General features: G+C 44.8%; 1 long non-coding RNA gene across 1 annotated transcript; it reads right to left on the bottom strand.

Annotated features, from left to right (window-relative positions):
- Positions 1-5999: 5999 nt before the first annotated feature.
- LOC146893853 (uncharacterized) lies at positions 6000-10046 on the bottom strand. The gene is made up of 2 exons (XR_015002722.2): positions 9844-10046; positions 6000-8678 (listed from the first exon to the last, which is right to left on the bottom strand). It is a non-coding gene; the product is annotated as an uncharacterized LOC146893853 (long non-coding RNA).
- Between the last annotated feature and the right edge of the window lie 3656 nt (positions 10047-13702).

Here is a 13702-nt window from a genome sequence, read left to right as displayed (position 1 = left end):
TTGATGCAGACCACAGGACTGTTGGGCCTCTAAAATCTTGTGAGCTACATCCTTAGAGTAAATATCTCTCTTCTTAAATTGATTTCATTTACAGAGGTAAATGGATGAGTTGATCAATAGATGGATGGTAGATAATCTCAAATGACATATAACAGCACGCACGTGCGCACGCGCGCGCGCGCGCGCGCGCACACACACGCACACACACACACACACACACACACACACACACTATTGATTCTGCTTCTCTGAAGAATCGTGATGAACACAGAATACAGGTGACATTTAAAGCCACAAGAGTGGGTGAATTTACACACCCTGCATTCTAGGCACTCCATCACATGTTTCTATACCTTGATACCTGGCCATACAAAAGGCAAACTAAATATGCCTTAAGTTCAGTTACCTCTTTCATTCTCTACATATACATTAGACTACCATTTTGATAGATTAAATAAATAAAAATCAAAACAAAATAAGCTGTTAAAGGGTTACTACTGCTATGATGAAACACCACGACCAGAATCAACTTGGGGAGAACAGTGTTTATTTGGCTTACACTTCCACATCACTGTTCATCACTGAAAGAAATCAGGACAGGAACTCAAACAGGGCAGGAACCCAAATAGGGCAGGAACCCAGAGGCAGGAACTGATGCAGAGGCTGGAAGGGTGCTGCTTACTGGCTTGTTCGCCACGGGTTGCTCATTCAGCTTTCTTACACCACCCAGGACCACCAGCCTAGGGGTAACACTGCTCACAATGGGCTGAGCCCTCCCCCACCAACCATTGATCAAACAAATGCCTACAGTGGTGACTCTCAACCTGTGGATTGCGATCTACGGGCTGGCCTGCAGCCTGATCTTATGGAGGCATTTTTTAAGTTGAGGCTCCCTCTTTTCTGATGACTCTAGCTTGAGTCAAGGTGACAGAATTAGTTAGTACATAAAGATTTACACCCTTACATGGCTGTTAACCAGTAAACTCAGCTTTGAGCTCCCTGGCAGCCCAAGAATGAACTTTCTTTCCTAGCTTCTGAGAAGCCTTGCTGCCACTGATGCGGCCTTAACTTTACAAGGATCTTGTCCTGCCCTTGTTTCTGTGCCTGTGAGTATGCACTGCATGGTCGAAACTGATCAGCAGTATTACTTTGAAGCCTGAGGCTTCGTTCCTACAAGGGCCCATGGTTTTGCTTATTATTAAAATGTTTTCACTTCCTCTTTGCCTAGTTAACGTTTAACTTAGCAACAGCTTCCTCAGTTGGTCATCTAAGTCTACCTCAGAGCCCCAGCTGGAAGGTGGTTTTGTGGCATGGTATTTCGTCACTGTTTTAGGTTACTAAAATTATATATAAATACTTGTTAATCTGTCTCCATCATTAAATGGAAAGTTTTTTTTTTTAATGTGGGTGCGTGTGATCATTCCTTTAGACCTCAGAGGTTAGCAGGCAGCAAAATGACTGTGTGTATTAATGCCTTTTGTGAAAGGAGATTCGGTATCCCTCAGCTAAATTAAGGCTCTCTAACTCTCCGGTGGACCTCTAGGTTTGTTTTATGTCACTTTAAATTCTAAATTATTTTCCAGGTTAAATTTAGGGTCATCGGAAAAACTTTTGAATCTGCAACATTTGGTAGGCCTTAAGGACATACTCATTATTTTTATAGCTCATTAACGTCAGTGGGAGGTTTTCTTGGGACCATGTGGAGATTGCTGTCTCACCAAGCCATGCTCTTTAGCAGTCTATAGTTTGACTGCCTGCCTTTTCCAGCTACTGCTAAATGCATACATTTACGCTTCCCCCTCTACCCCTACCCTAAATCACAGACACTGTGATGGGTTTAATTTTGTCTCCTCCAAACCCATATGTGAAAGTCCTAATCTTGTCTCAGAATGTAACCATATTTGATGGTTGTTACTCTCCTTTCCACTTAACAACAAAAAATAAATAAATAAAAAAGAAAAGAAAAAAGGGGACAGGAGAGATGGTTCAGCAGGTGAAAAGGTTTGCCCACCAAGATGAATGACCTGAGTTCAATCTCAGCATTCAGTGGTTGAAGGAGAGAACCTACCCTCAAAAGCTTTCCTCTAACATGTATACATACATGCACGTGTGCACACATGCGTGTACAAATAATAAAGTAAATAAAACACATATTTATGGCCGAATTGTTAACTAGGCTGTTAGATTGAAGCCATTAGGTGCATCTATAATTCACTATTCTTTGATGTCTGTACAAAAAGGGGAAATTTAGAGAGAGATGTCTGGAGGAAAGATTCCAGGCTTAATAGGTGAAGCGTTTGCCTTGCAAGCACCAGAGCTGAGTTTGAATCCTCAGAGGCCATGACAAAACTCTGGGCATGATGGTGTGAGTATTTGGTTGCCCACTGTGGACAGACCCCTCTGCACACATGCACAGATATGTACTTGCATACATAAACACATCACACATAGAGAGAGAAAAGTAGGGTCAGTGATGTGAAGAGATAGAAAAGGAAGAAGTTTATCTACAATCTGAGCAGAGATCTAGCACAGAGCTTCCCCCTCAGCCCTCAGAAGGAACCAATGCTGCTGACTTTTTGATTTTGGACTCACCACCTCCAGATTCCGAACCTGCAGTCGCCAGTAACGTGAGAGAGTGAACTTCTGTCTTTTAAGCCACTCAGCACGTGACACTTCTATAGCAGCCTATGAAAGTTATTTCTCAGTGCCAATTTGGCTGGAATAAGAGATCCTTAGGTTGCTAGTAAAATCTGCTGCCGTTCCAGGTGTGTCTGTGTGGGTGTTTCTGCGAGTCTGGCAGCTAACCTCAGTCTACTACAAAGGAAGAGCCACCGCATAGAGGCAGGCACAACTGAAATGGAAGAGAGCTGATCTGCTGAATCCTTCTTGGAATCTGCAACTTCCAACATCAGAATTCTTAAACCCAACCCTGGGACTCTGGGGCTGGCTTGCATAGCCCCCAGGTTCTCAGGCTTCAGGCTGAGATACACACCATCAGTTCGTCAGATCCAGAGGCCCTCACAGTCGAACTGAGCTACACTGTGGTAGTTTTAATGTAATTAATTGGCCCCCTCATTATCTCAAGGAGTAGCATGATTAGGAGTTGTGGCTTTGTTGGAGTGGGTGTGGCCTTGTTGGAGGAAGTGTGTCACTGTGGGGGTGGGTTTTGAGGTTTTCTATGCTCAGGATACTGCCCAGTGTCTGTTGCCTGCATGACGTAGGACTCTTGGCTACTTCTCCAGTACCACATCTGCCTGCATGCTACCATACTCCCTGCCATGATAATGGACTGAACCTTTGAACGGTAAGTTGCTACCTCAATTAAAAGTTTCCTTTTATAAGAGTTGGCATGGTCGTGATGTCTTCACAGCAATAGAAACCCTGACTAAGACACATACTGATGGTTTCCCTGGGTCTTTAGTTTGCAAATGGACAGTCATAGGACTTTTTGGCCTCTATAACAATGGAAGCTAATTGCTTTAAGTTCTGTCTATCTGACTGTCTATGTATGTATGCATGCATGTATGTATGTATGTATGTATGTATGTATCTATCTATGTATCTATCTATCTACCTACCTACTTATCACCTATTTACTCTGTCACCAGCTCTTTCTTTCCGAATACTTCACAGATCTAGCAGACTACTATTAGACATTTAATTTATGACTGGTAATGGAAAATGGACTAATTCTAAGGTTAACTTATTCCAAACTTTCCTACTTATTATTAGATGTTCCCTTCAACATCTCACACTTCATACAAGCTACTGGATTTCCCTTAATAAACTTACTCTGGATTGTTTTAAGTTAACTAAGCCTGTCTTTCCTGTTGCTTAAATATTTATCTAATGATACTTCTATGAATAGTGAAGCCTATAAATTTGTTCCTGGCTGGGCTAAGTACTGTTTGTTTCATTTGCACCTGTTTAGTGTACAGAGACCAAGACAGGAAGAGCATGTTTGTGACAAGCATGAATAATCTCATGGCTTTAAACACAGTCGGTATGCTAATGGACTGCTAAGTTTAACTCTCCAGCCTGGGCTTTCCCTCTGAGCTCTAGGCCTGAGTGTCTGAGTATCCGTGTGGTTTCTTTTGGACATCTCAAACTGCACGCATCTCCAATCGCGGGACCAGAGCTCTTCCACCACCTGCCCGGGCTTTCAACTTGCTTTTCATATGGTCTTTCCTTCCCCAGCTGATGACAGCTCTATTCTTCTAGCCCCTCAAGACCACAGTTCAGATTCACTTCTTACTTCCCTTCTGTCACACATTACACCCAGTTGATTCCCAGATCCGATTGACTTAACCTTCAGCCTTTACCACCACGTCCCCCATTTGCCCTCATTTCTCCTGCCGTGAATCTATACCGACTGCTGTAGCCCCGACTGCACGGTAGGCGGCCCCTGATGGCCGTTCCTACTTCCTGCCCTGAGAGTTCCGATTCTAGGAAACGCCTGTCACATCACTCTGCCCAATGGCTTCCAAGCTACTTCATTGGAAGAAGCAGCTGTAGTTCTTACCCCTGGGAGACTCTGAGCCTTCTGGTCTCTGGTACTTCTCCTGGAGCAACCAAATGTTCTTCCTCCTTGGTGTTTCGGAACATGACATGTGTACCTTCCTCCTAGAACCTCTCCTTAGTTGAAATCCTCCCTTCATGATTATTTATGCAACTATCTCAGTTTGCACAGCTTTTTGCTTTAAAAGTCACCAGCTTAGCTTCATTTAGCATGTATTTCTACAATAATTCACCCTATACAATCTGTCTAAATTATCTTTTTTTTTTTTTTTAAAAAGACAAAATTTCACTAGATAGCTCTGCCTGGCCTGGCCTGGAAATCATAAAGCCCTGCCTGCCTCTACCTCCTAAGTAATGCAGATAAAGGTGTGCTACAGCAATATTGTAGTAACATTATGCCTCAGCAATATTATGGTCTGAACACGAAATGTTTCCTCCAGGCCCATGTACTGACATCTTGGTCCCCAACTATTTTGTGAAGTCCCGGAAGCTTTAGGAGGTGAAGCTTGGGTGGGGAAAGTACGTAACTAAGGGAGAGGGAACATCCCTGGGTGGCTTGCCTTGCCCTTGCTCCTTCCTGTCTGTCTCTGCCTCTCAACTGTAAGAAGCAAGCAGCCCCTCGATCCCGTACTCCCACGGCCCCGTAGAGTCTACACTGAGGCAGGCCCAAAGTAATAGCAGCTAGCTAAGCTTGTCTGGAAGCCCTGGAACTGTGAGCCAATTAAATCTTTTTTCCTGTTAAGTCATTTCCTTCAGGTGTTTGTTACAGAGATGGAAAGTCGAACATAGCCAATCGGTGGTGGGGTTGTTGTGGCTATTCTGAGTGGTGTGGGGGATTTGGAAACATTTACCGATGCAGGCTCGAGAATCCACTGGAATGCCACCAGCAGAGTTTCGTGATTCTGGAGGAAGCTCAGAAGACCCGGATGTGGATAGGACTGAAAACGCAGGGCTCATAAGGTTTTAGAGGGAAATTAGGACTCCCCTGGAACTGAACTAGAGGCACACATGTCAAATTGTGACAAGAGCTTTGCGTCCATTTTGCCTATGCCCTGGGATGCTGTCAGATAGGAATAGAAATAAATGGCTTAAGTAATCTAATGAAGGAAGTTTCAAGGCAGCCAGCATTCAGGCTATTGCATGAGCATGTCTGGCGGCTTTTACCCAGGTTTACAGGAAGAATAAGGAGCAAGGAGTAAAACACTAAATATTTTAAAAAGTTTAACAGGAAAAAGAGCATATTTTAATTTGAATCAAGAAGGGTATAGTTGTTAGAGATTGGCTCCATTAAAAAGAAGCAAAAACTTCACACTTGAACAGTAGGAAAGATCCTCGAGACTACTTGAGAATCCTCAAGAATAAGAGAAATCATTCACCCCAGAGTCAAAAGGATAAATGTGAAGGCTTGGGTGAAAGACAAAGGTACCCCTATTGAAATTACCTGACGCGAGTGAGAAGGAAGCACAAAACATGCAACAAACCCACTTAAGAGTTTATTAGAGGAGACACATACAGGCCTGTTGAAGTTGCTGTGCAGAAAGAGGGGGCTGAAGATGGCGTGTTCATTAAAGGCTGCCTAGCGCATGCACACAGGGGGATGACGTAGCTACGTCATACGCAGATGACAGAGCTCAGATTTATGCACAAGGGCTTACATGACTGCATCATACATAGGTGATGCAACCATGCCGCACACGTGGGTCAATGCAGGGCCTTTTGAGGTCTCCAGGACGGCTAGATATTTTTGCCTGAGGGCTTGTCCGCACATGCGTGGTCCTGGAAACCAGAAGTGCCAGCCATGCTGGTTGGCTAAAATCTTAACACCTATGATCCCATGCTCACCAAAGGGTCCTAGAACGGTGTTCCCCAGGATTAATGTCATCACGTTCATTTGCTCAAACTGGGGGTAGACCTTGGTATTGCCCATCCAATGCTGGTTTTACAGGCATGAAAAATTGAAGAATTACAGGGTTTTGGAAGCCTCCCACATAGCTTTCAAGGGGAAATCTGGGAGGTTAGAAATTACTGTAGGGAGTCCCAGAAAGCTGATACTTGAAGCCATAAGAATGAACTCTAAGAAACAAGAACAGCTCTGGAAAACAGATACCAGGAATGTGAAATGTTTACTAAAGTAAGCTACAAATGAGTAAAGTCAATGCACGTGAGATGTGGGATAAGAGTGGGAAGGCTGGGGTCAGGGTGGGGTGAGGTAGGGGGTGGGGTGGGAGGTGTGGAGGTTGTTCAACCCTTTAGGAGCTCACATCAGGCGACTATATGTCATAGATATTGAATATAGAGATACAGTTTTTAAAGTTTGTCCTACTTGGTTTTCATCATGGTTTGGTCACATCTTCTCTGTCTCTAATTCCTTCCTTTTGTAAAGGGAGCACGTACCCTGCTCCACCATTGTATGTCTGAAGTATGTAGTGTTCCTTCTTTATTTCCAGAGACACTTCATAAGAGTTTGCCTTAAGTCTCAGAGCAGATTTTCAACGTGGGTTTTTGAGACACGGTAGAACTTTTGAGACTTTGGTAGAACTTTCGAGACTCCAAGAGTCTTGGAAGTGGATTAAATGCATGGAGGGACTGTCTTAGTTAGGGTTACTATTGCTGAGATGAAACACCATGACTTGGAGAGGAAAGGGTTTATTAGGCTTACACTTCCTCATCACTGTTCATCATCAAAAAAAGTCAGGACAGGAACTCAAACAGGGCAGGAAACAGGAGGCAGGAACTGATGCAGAGGCCATGCAGGGATGCTGCTTACTGGCTTGATCCCCATGGCTTTCTCAGCCTGCTTTCTTATAGAATTCAGAACCATCAGCCTAGGGGCAGCACCACCCACAATGGGCTAGACCCTTCCCCATTAATGACTAATTGAGAAAATGCCCTACAGGCTTGCCCAAAGCCTGATCTTATGGTGGTCTTTCCTCAGTTGAGGTTCTGTCCTCTCAGATCTGACTCTAACTCATGACAAGTTAACATAAAACTAGCCAACACAGGGATAGATGCACATTTTTGAAAACCAGGATTGAAACGTCTGCTTTAAATATGAAATATCTCCTGTAATCTTAGGTGTTGAAGGCCTTTTCTCCAGCTTGTGGCACTATTTGGGGATGTGTTAGAAGCTTAGGAGGTAGGCTATAACTAGAGGAAGTAGGATATGGCCTCGCATGTTGTATTTTGGCCTGGACCCACTCTCTCTGCTTCCATGCTGCCATGATGTGACCCGGACTCCACCACATCCTTTGGCCATGATACCCTGCCTCACTACAAGCCCAGAAAACATGGAGACAGCTTACCTTGGACAGTAAGCTCTGGAATCATGGCCCAAATAGCTCTCTCCTCCTGTAAGTTGCACTATTAAGTTCATGGTTATTCTATTATCTGTATGTTGAATTAAGTTTCTGTGCCTCTCTTGATTTGCTTGGTCATAGTTTTCTATTTGATAATACTATTAACACTTGGGAATGCTAGATCTGAACACAGAAATCAATGCTTATGTTGTGTTTGGAGCAAGGCTTGTTGAACTCTAGGGCCTCCTTGGTGACTGTGGCCAGAGTGTTGTGATATTCCACGTGTTCCAGGTTCACCATATTACTTTGGGACATGCCCTAATGATACCTTTTTTCATGTTTTAGATTGCTAGTCATTTTCCCCTGAGAGAGATTTTTTTGTTCCAAATGTTTGGTTCCACTGGCAAGCTGCAGGCTGCAGGTGGACAGCTGGGGAGGAGTGTTGGCTTTCATTCACTGGCTGGCTCAGCTCATGCATAGCTAATGTTGCTGTCGCTGCTGCGCTGGGATCTGGCTTCCCTGATGCCAGGAGAGAAAGGTGGCAGGAGTCAGAAAGTGTGGGGGAGTTCATGTCTCCTTTAGGAGCCTTTACATGATGGGTGCTGGGAACTCCATTTTTCTCCCAATCTCTTGTGTTGTTCCAAAACACAGCTGACTCCAAAGTACTCTCTTGGGACACGGGAGAGACCCAGCAAAGTTGTGGCTAGCTCAGTGGCCCGTCTCCTCAGTTTTCCATCTCTTTTCAGTCTTATGTTTCCTTTATTTTCATTTTGAGTCTTTTAGCCATTAAATTTTTGTTATTTTATACGTATGTGCGTACGCTTGTATGAGTTCCTGTAAACCACCTATGTACAGGAGAGGAGCCTGCAGAGACAGAGAGAACAATTAGATCCCCCGGAACTGGAGTTACATATGGTTATAAGCTGCCATGTGGGTGCTGGGAACCAGATCCTGCAGCAGTATGTTAACCACTAAACCACCTTTTCAGCCTGCCTTTATCCACTGGAGGTGAATTTTATTATGATGTAATATAAGGGCCTACATTCATTTTTCTGCATGTGGATATCCAGATTTTTCAACACCATTGATTAAACAGATCATTTCCTCCTATTTGTGTGTTCTGGTACTTGTTGAAGATTCATTGACAATAAAGACTTGGATTTATTTTTATCTTTCTGTCTGTTTCACTGATCAATGTGTCTCTTTTTGATGGCAGCACCATGTGTTTTGATTATAGTAGTTTTCAAATATATATTGAAATCAGGTAAGGCTATGCCTTTAGCTTTGTTCTTTTTGTACAAGATTGCTTTAGCCATTTGACATCCTCCTTGGTTCAACACAAATTTTAGAATTGTTTTTCTGTTTCTGAGAAAAAAATATTGGAACATTGGTTAGAATTCTACTAAATCTGTAGCTCTGTTTGGGGAGAAGCAATATTTTAACTCTCGCATCGCACAGGCTGTATTTCCACTTAACAGTGTCCTCACTCGTTTTCTTTAGGAAGCATTACCCACTTTTTTCATTGTAGAGATCTTTCATAGCTTTTTTACTCTTAAGTATTTTATTTAATTTCTGGTGCCATCAAAATGGGGATGTTTCCCTATATTATGCCAATAGCTTGCTGCTGCTTTAATTTTGGTTTCTTTTTCTTTCGTTTTTTTCCCTTTCTTTACATTTTTGGTGGGTTATGAACTGTGTGTGTGTGTGTGTGTGTGTGTGTGTGTATGTTATGGGGATCGAACTCGGAACCCGTGCATGAGAAACGCACATCCTACCACTGAGTCACTTTCCAGCCTTCACTCTAGAACAGGGCTGGTTCCTAGACCCTACACTGGCCTTGACTTCCTCAATCTCCGGCTCCTCCCACCCAGATCCTGGGTGCCTGGTGTTCACCCAGAAGCACACTTTCTTCCATTTTGCTAAAATATTTTTCCATCTAATGAGTTACCGTTTCAGTCTCAAGTGCTATCAGATATACACATGTCAGTGTATGCCATGTAGTATCTCTTGCATAAGTGCCCCCACCTACCTTCTGAAGGGCTGGTATTCTAGCCTGCACCACCATTCGAATCTCTAGTCGCTTTCAGCTGTGATAGCTTTACTTTTCTCTTCATTGAGTTCCACTCGTACAGGAAACGACAATATTGCTCCTCCCACAGGGCACCAGCACTTATCAGAGATATCATGAATTAAACAACTCTGACCTAACACTTCCAATTAAACAGTAACAAAGCAAACTTATTTTGATTAGTAACAAATAATGCCATCAAATCACCTATCCACTTTCCTTTGGTGGGTAAATTTGACTTTCTTTTGTTTTATGAAGTGGCTTTTTAACAGCTTCCTTCCTCCACTACCCGAGAAAGATGCACATATTTTCCCCCTTGTTAGAGAACATTTTTTACTTACTACTCCCCTTTTAGTGTTTTAATGTACTCCACAACTTGAAGATCCTACTTATATCCTGAAATTTTCATTGCTTAAAATTTGAAACCGTATTAGCTATTACCATTTTGACGATTTCCAAGTTCTCAGGACCTTAATATCCAAGGAAGAAAAGTGGCCTAGTTCACAAACAGGTTTCCACAAAGAGGATGGTTTTTCTTGCGTTTCCCAAGGAGCTAGTGATGGTTTTTCTTGCGTTTCCCAAGGAGCTATCTAGGAAGGGCTAGCAAAGAGCACTTGCCCATGGTGCTCCACTACTCTGTTGTCGCAGGAACCCCCACTCCCTGGGGTCACAGTCAGGCCGGGGAAGCTGTGGGCAGGCCCGACCTCAGCCGGAATTCCCCTGGGTGATACTTCCATCCCGCCCCACGCCCACAGCGTTCCCTCCTAGAGCCGCCGCGCCCGCCCACGCGGTGACGTCACCACCCGGGTGTCGGGCGTGCGCGGATGGTCCGCCCACGGAACCCTGGCGCGCTCTGTGCTGGAGCCGCGCACGCGAGGCGCCCAGCTACTCTGCCAGCTGAGATCCGGTTCTCCAAGTTGGAGCCCAGCTCAGGCTGTGTAGTCTGTGGGGGGAGTACGGGTTGTGGATGGGGAGGGTTTGCTCCAGGGATGGGGAGGAGCCGTGCAATGCTTCTGCATTGGGTGTGCTCCGAGAGTTGAACTCATCTGCAGGAAGATGAAATCGAGCAGCCTAGGCAAAGCGCGTTGCGTTTAAATCTAACAGGACACGTTTAGAGTACACGCCTAGAGCCTAAGGCCAGAGTCACCAAGTACAAAGTACCTGGGTGCCAGGCACCCAAGGAAGGCTTTCTTTGTTACTATTTTTTTTCCACACCACTGCAACCACCAATAACTGTGGTGCAAGTATAATTGGGTTCCTAATTAACTTGCCTTCTTGTCAAACGGAAAAGATGGAGTGGAGGTTTCTACGAGGTTGGTCTGATAACACAGTTCAAATCAGATGCTTGAAGTCATAACTATGAAAAGACAATGAACGCGTTCTGGAAACACATGGCACAGTTGTGAGGTTTGGACTTTAAAAGGGGAAGGCTGGGATGAAGGAGGAGGGAAGTCATCAAGATAAAGGGGTTTCAGGTAGTTTTTGAGTGGGATTTGGCAAAGGAAAGGATGGGCAGGATGCTCTAGATTACTTGGGAAAGGAAAGGGAACCACAAAAGACAATCTGATTGCCACCCCTCAAACCCTGTGATGTGTGACTTGCAATTGAAAGCATGGGTAATTCTACAGATGGGATTTTCTTGTAAAGGAATGGGCTTGCTCTTGTCTGTTACCCAGGCCTATGCTATGTATACGGAGAGTGGACCCCTCTGAGTGACATCTTGCAACACGACTGCTCACTTTAATAGTCAGAAACGTTGGTGCCCAGGAACAAGATGAGGTAGAGGATTTATTTTAACCCGTGCCCATCTGAAAGAGGCCTCCATAGTGAATGCTGGTTCCTTACCTGTGGCCCACTTGAGAGACATAAATATTTATGATCCTGTATCTTTTCAGTGCGGGCACCCTGTCTTTGAAAGAAATGATCCGTCCTCTTTGTTTAAAGAAGCGTGGGGTCAGTGATTTGTTATTTTTCCTGGTTTTATATTGTTATTTCTATAACACCGTTCACTTTGGTAACTGATTCCTACCCTGTCATAACCTATAATTACTTAATAGACAGACATTTTATTTTATGTACAAGGTGGTAAAGTCTCCCAGGAAAGGACTGCTAGCAATCTCATAGCTTCAAGTGCTGTCTTATTTGACTTTTGCAAGTGTTTCCTAGTCTGTTGAATCTCCACCATATAATACTTTGCTTGGCGTATATATTATGTGTTCAGTAAATATGGATGAATTAGATGGTGCCTCCTGGAGAGTAGGAAACCAACTTGTTTACTTCATGGTTTCCTGGTGCCCCAGCAGCACTGTCTACTCAGCAAACACATGACTTCACTGCTGTTCCTTTCAGCAAGCAAAATAGATCCTTACTGTTGCCGTGTAAGGAATTGCCCACTCCCCCACCAACACAATGCCCCCAAGAAGTATTTCAAGAAATAGCCGCGCAGCGCATTTCTGCCTCTTCCACAATGAGGGATATCTAAGGCTCTTTTGGTCAAGCTACCTAAGAAATTAGTCTGGAAGCTATTTTGACTTTTTGACTTCTGAAATAAAATAATCTAGTCCAAGTCAGCAGCAAAAACCAACAGTTGGCAGACCTATGTTCTTAACAATCCTAGTTACAAGATCTTAAATAATCGTGTGTGTGTACCGCCTTTTACAATTCAAAGGGTTCCTGAAGAAATACCTTGGTATGGGTCTCTGCCATATGTAGCTAACGGTTGAATGCCATTCACAGGGATCACATCCCGAGCACTCCCACAATTAAAACAAAATAAAAACAAACAAAACCTGACATAGTTCCAACCCAGTGATGGTAATTACGTCGATGGAACAGATTCTGATTATTTCCACCTTTAAACCAATTAAATTTGTCCCGGGCAGAATTTATAATAAAATGAACATCTTGAATGTACAAAACTTTGCCTCCTTGAGAGAAGCAAATGGTCAAGCCTATATTGTAGTTGTGGCAACTTGTTCAGCTGGCAGAGTCTAAAGAAGGGGGTGGGTCAGGAACCGTGTGGCAAGGTCTACAGGTAATGTCAGCACGGAGAATAGTAAAAGACTAGAGCAAATTATTTGAACATTTCAATGCAGTTGTTGCTAAATCTGGCCATGTCCATTTATTATCTGTGGGACGGTGGGTTAAGTTAATTTAACATCTCAGGGCTCTGATTTCGTCGCTTGTAAAATGGCGATGAGAAGGATGCGTTACACTATGCCGCTGTAAACTGCTTAGAGAAATTCCTAGCACGTTGGCACAGAGCAAGCGCTTTGCCAAATGTTTGTTAAGTAAATACAACATGAGGCTGGGCTACCCTCCACCTCTACACAGCTGGTAATCGGTAAGCCCCACCTACATCCAAGTTAGGGGAGGACGCTGTTTCCTACAGCAAGATTTTTCTGACCCACGCGGTAGAGCACTTAGAGGATCTGCGACGTCGACACGCTTTCTCCAGGTCCCCAGGCTGCCCATCACCCGATCTCCGCGTGGGCGAGACGCACGCCTTCCTCCCGCTCAGGTTCCTTGGCTCACCCGGCACCGGCGGGCCGGCTGTTCCGGACCCCGCCCACCAGGCTGGGAACGCCTCCGGGGGCGGGGCCGGGGCCGGGGCGCCGCGCACGCGCATTTTCCCCGCGTCGCGCCTGCGCCGTGGCCGGGCTGAGGGAGGCGGGGGCTTGGTATGCGAGCGAGTGTGTGAGGGGAGGGAGGTGTCCCGGCCGAGCGTGGTACTACGGCGGGCGCGGGCCGGAGGGGGCGGGGGGATGCGCCGCGGCGGCGGCGCGGGCGCGGGCGCGGGCGCTAGGCTGGGGCTTGGCCG

The sequence above is a fragment of the Myodes glareolus genome, chromosome 8, assembly GCF_982192425.1.
Source record: "Myodes glareolus chromosome 8, mMyoGla1.1, whole genome shotgun sequence".
Classification (NCBI taxonomy): domain Eukaryota; kingdom Metazoa; phylum Chordata; class Mammalia; order Rodentia; family Cricetidae; genus Myodes; species Myodes glareolus.
This window is presented reverse-complemented; position numbering and strand designations above follow the sequence as displayed.